This window comes from Montipora foliosa, chromosome 1 (assembly GCF_036669935.1).
Source record: "Montipora foliosa isolate CH-2021 chromosome 1, ASM3666993v2, whole genome shotgun sequence".
Lineage (NCBI taxonomy): Eukaryota > Metazoa > Cnidaria > Anthozoa > Scleractinia > Acroporidae > Montipora > Montipora foliosa.
In genome coordinates this window covers 17254905-17259904 of record NC_090869.1, presented here as the reverse complement: position 1 = coordinate 17259904, position 5000 = coordinate 17254905, and the positions used below count along the sequence as shown (strand labels likewise).

At 38.7% G+C, this 5000-nt stretch overlaps 2 long non-coding RNA genes across 2 annotated transcripts in view; both read left to right on the top strand.

The window, feature by feature from the left end:
* The window catches only part of LOC137975512 (uncharacterized), a 7335-nt gene extending 6967 nt beyond the window's left edge, over positions 1 to 368 (top strand). Inside the window, exon 2 of the long non-coding RNA XR_011117578.1 lies at positions 1 to 368. This exon is cut by the window's left edge and continues 559 nt beyond it. This is a non-coding gene — a long non-coding RNA (uncharacterized lncRNA).
* Positions 369 to 4420: 4052 nt separating this feature from the next.
* The window catches only part of LOC137991456 (uncharacterized), a 2961-nt gene continuing 2381 nt past the window's right edge, over positions 4421 to 5000 (top strand). The window contains exon 1 of the long non-coding RNA XR_011121618.1: positions 4421 to 4695. This is a non-coding gene — a long non-coding RNA (uncharacterized lncRNA). The remainder of the gene's footprint in view (positions 4696 to 5000) is intronic.

Here is a 5000-nt window from a genome sequence, read left to right as displayed (position 1 = left end):
GAGTCATCGAAAATTTCTAAAATATATTCAAGGCATATTTGAGTATTTCTCGATATGGGACCGGTTGTGCTACTTACCGCTGCTGGACAGCTTTTAGCGGGAAATGAAAGTTCGGCGAATAGAAAATTAATTTATGGAAAGAATGATCATGAAGTGCAAATCAAAAATCTAACATCAGATGTAGCCGTCCTGATTTAAGTTCTGCAAAATTCCAGGCAAAATTCAAACTTGTTTGTTTTGAATTACGTATCATTGTGTCCAGTGATTAGTAGGTGATTCATAATACATTTCACCTGACATTTACATGTCAAAGCGGTAACAGATGATGAAACATTAAATGAGAAGATGAAAGACCTCACAGCACTGAATTCTTTATTTTACGTCTTTCATTGAAATTTACGCAAGACGTAATGCATTTCAAGCCTTACTTCATTGCTCGCTTGCTTTGAGGGTCTAAACGGTTTCTTTGCTTCCAAGGTAATGCGCTATTTCTGAGGCTCTGGTTGCTTCTCGAAACTCAACGCAGCTGGGATTGTCAATTTGGTTGTTCCTCCCTCTGCAGCCGTTTTATGCAATTAACCGTTGTTTATCTTTTTGTTTATAATGAGAGTGAACCAGTAACGGGTGCGAACAGTTACAAAGTTAAGGTAGAGAATGAACGGTTCATCGTTGGTCTCACGTTTTCGGTAAAACCGGCTTGAAATTTTATTTGAATATCTTACGTTGTTGTTTTGTGGAGTACGGCAAAGAAATGCTCTGAAAATGAGTGCCGCACGTACAGGGCGCAGCTCGATTATTTTTTCTATTTTTACTGCGTCTTTCAGTAACATGCGGACTCTTAAAGTCAAAGGTCAACCGACAAATGCGTTTTTCGCTACCATCAATCAAATGTTCGGCGGCTCCTTCGAGCTTCCGTCTACCGTCGAATGCGCAGTAATCAAATGACATCGTTGAGCCCGCCAGTTCAGTCAACATAGTCGGAAGCTGGGAGGAGCCGCCGAACATTTGATTGACGGTAGCGAAAAACGCATTTGTCGGTTGACCTTTGAATTTAAGAGTCCGCATGTTATTGAAAGACGCAACAACCAATATATTCTAACTTGCTTTGCGGCTTTGTTGCCGTTTCTTAAACTCCCAATTGCAAATATAGCTGTTTGCCTTCTTTTGGGATTTTGAACGATGTTACTAGGTCTCCTTTGAATTACTGTTACGGCGAGTCGCATAACTTGTAGTGAAGTTCTTGTGAACTATTGTAGGTTGGTAGCTATAAGCGCTCGTCCTATAGATAGTGCATATTCCTTTACGTTTTTCCACAAATTTGCAATTCTGTGCAATGAGCATTACCCTCTTCCCAAGCTAACATGAGATATAAACGGCCTTCTACACTTACGACGTCTTTGCCGAACTTCTGCGCTTTACGGAAGAATCCAAGATTCTGTAAGGCGTCTAACGTAACTTATCTCTCCCACACCACAAGTTGAATTCCGTTCTTATGCGTATTTAAAATTAAAAATGTGCATGTGTTTGATTTAATAAGCGTTTCCAGTTTTCATTATTTAGTGATCTCGACTGATAAAGAGTCAGCTCAAATTGTACTTTCAATGCAGCTTTTGTATAGAAATCTTGCCAAACATTCATGATGAAAGAACTAACCTCCAACGTGTAACTGAGAAAAAAGGGGCTGTCCTGGCGATGAGAAATAACGTATTTAGGGGGTCGAATCTTTGAATTTGTTTTCAACTTTTGTTATATATCTGTAAGTTTGTTAAGGTTAACATGACAGAGTCGTGAGTTAAATAACAATAATCTAAACGACATTTAACCACTGAAAGCTCAGTTATGATTTATTACTATTAACAGTTGGAGCTCGGCGTCGGGTTGGTTCGCGAATATTACTTGATCTCAGTGTCCCTTTTGGAAGTGGGGACATCAAGCTGTTTTATCACTGAGATCCGGGAAAATATAGGCTTTTCTTCCTCGTTAATAATTGGCATTTGTTTTTTACCGGAAAGGACCGTCAAATGAATAGTGCAAATTGGACAAATTAATTTTCAAACCCATTTGGTTATGTGGCAGGTGATATTATAGACCTTCTTGTAATAGTTCAGATGACATCATGCACGAATTTGTTCCTGAGCAGAGGTACACGCCTGGGCTGTTAAGAGAGTTGTTCAATTTTCGAAACCTCACGAGTACCCTGTGCCTTAATTTTTTTGAAAAATAAGGTGAATTGAGACAGAAAGAAGGAAAAAAGAAACTTCTAATCTTAGTGAAGAGTCTTCAATTCATGGCAAATTGTCGTTAATTAAACATCAGATCCATTTAGATTAAAAGGATCTCATTAAATTTAACTTGCCTGGGCTAAACAACTATAGATGTGAAAAGAATACTATTAACGTCTTGAGAACACTTTCAAATGCAAGCAGGTGTTTCAAAAAACTCGGTTTCATCAGAGATTGTGACTGTTTCAGCATACTAGCACGCGTTGCTCTCGAGCCTCGTGTTTCCATCATGATTGAACCACGCACTGACAGAATACTTCACTGTTCTCCTCTTATGGAAAAAGAAAAGCTATTATAAGTATTAACTGTTTCGGTGACACCGCCTTTTGAATAGATTTTTTTCTGTAAGTTCTGAGTCATAATCTCACACCGTTTGATCTTGGCACAAAATACGGCTCATCAAGTACTTATCATCCTATCGGGAGCATAAATCATGATAATTGGAATCGTGGAAATCGACAATCTAATATGAGTGACTCCCGCGGGATTATATAACTCATTGGTGTCCATCTACTCCCATACCGTGAAACGGAAATAGTAATTTTGGCTTTTTTCCTAAAAACCCGCATCCGAGGTAAACAGGTGTTTTTAATAGTGTTCAAGCTCATGTTAAGAATACGAAAGTACGGTATTTTGCGCTACGTACCATACGACATTTAACGGGCAAATTCAGTATTCGAAAAGATTTGTTGAGAGACCATAAGTGGATCTTACAATGGCGTCATTTTCAGAGTAGCAAAAAGTATGTGCTAACGGAGAATAAAGTTAAAGTTTGCCCTTTAACGCTGTCATACTCTGTAAGTTTTCCTCGCGGTCTTGAGGCTTTAGGCGCGTTTACACGAGAGAGGAAAAATGGTGAACTTTTATCCGTTCCGCTACTGGACCATAGCCGCCTATGGTCCCGTAGCGGGAACGGATGAAAGTTCACTTATTTCTTTACAAAAGTGAACGGAAACGTTCCACTTTTTAACGGACCCGTGCCATTTCTCCTGTGTCGTGTTAACGCGCCTTTTGTTACACTGTGAAATGTTTCGTGCAAGTTGTCCCGCCACAATGTCGCCAAAACATTGCGAGATAAGTTGCACGAAACATTTCACAATGTAATATACCCTGCAACGGCGGTCAAAATCGTTGCGAGACAAGCTGCAAGAGCCGTTGCAGAAAGTAGTAAGTTCTACTTTTCGTGCAATTTGTCTCGCAAAGATTTTGGCCGTTTCAGGGTATATTTAATACACTGTCAAATGTTTCGTGCAACTTGTCCCGCCTCAATGTCGCCAAAACATTACGAGACAAGTTGCACGAAACATTTCATAGTGTAACAGCACCTTTAAGGTAACTATAAACTATATAACGAAACTATGCGGCTTTTTCTTTTCTAGATGTATGTATCCCTAAGACTCATATGAAAATGAGCTGTGCATTTTTGTTCAAAACGTTAGCACGTAAACAGTAAATTACGTGTTAAAAATTCAACTAATTAGAAAAAGTGTAAAATTGAGGCTTTTAAACTTTTATAAAGGCCTCTTCATTGTTTATAATTGACCTTTTTGAAAAGAAAAAAGTATTGGCGCATTCCAAAATGTCACATTACGTTTTGGAAAGAAATTGGTGTTTGACAGCTAAGAATTTAAAGAAGATTACTCTCGAATTCTGAATTTGAAAACCTATTTGCACAATTCTACTTGCAACAAGTTTTTAATTTAAGGTAATTGACAAACTGAAGGATTGGAACGCCAGAACGCTAGTGTGATCTTTTCCCTCATTTCCGAAAGTTAGGTACTTTGTCAACCAGCGTCAGGACTAATTCATGACGCGAGAGGCTTACTTTCTCTATGAGCGAAATATCAGCCTATTTCCAGTGAGATCCTCGCGTTGGAACCAAGACTGGACCCATTAAATAAATTGGATACCGGAAACATAAGCCGCTACGGATTGGGTGCCCTTCTTGTACGATCTTTCTCCAACTTAACCCCTATGATGAACTCAACGCCAATTAACGCCTTCTAGAAAACGGTCAATCAATAAAATTAACAGAAAATTTATTATTCTCGTTTCTTTGACGTTGTTGATAGATGCAGTGCACTTTTAAAATTACCGCTTGTACCCTCAGGGGGTCCGCGGAAAAGTGATTAGCAAAAGATATCTGACCGGTTGTCTTTCATTCGTAGTTGGTCGGGTTCTAGGTATAAATAGACAAGCAGAGTCTCAAATTCAATAGACGAGACTAAGATCAAGTTGAAGAGACCAAAGCTCAGCGACTCCCGTATTACTTTTCATCGTCGTTATGGACTTAAAGAAGTCGACTATTTCATATACATCGCTGTTTTGTGTTTTACTTCTGGCTTCCCATCTCGTTTGCACAGAAGCATATTATTTTTCCAAAAGTGGCAAAAGGAGCGGAATTTCGTCTCAGGTAATGTTCTTAACACTAGAATCCTACGTCGCGCCCGTAAAATATTAGAGTGATCGATTTGATAAAAATACAAGTCACATGAGTTTCAATTATATTCAGCGAACTTTTAAGTTCGCAAAGATAAGGGCATTAATTAAGATCGCTTGTACTTAAGTCTCGTCAACAAGGCCAGCACGTTTGTATATGTAGAGACTCAACTGAAACAGTATAAAATTGGTATCAAATTAATTGCATACTTCATTATTACTTTTTAATTCGACATTTCGCGCAGTTAGTACACCAGAGAAATAGGAAGCATATAGGAC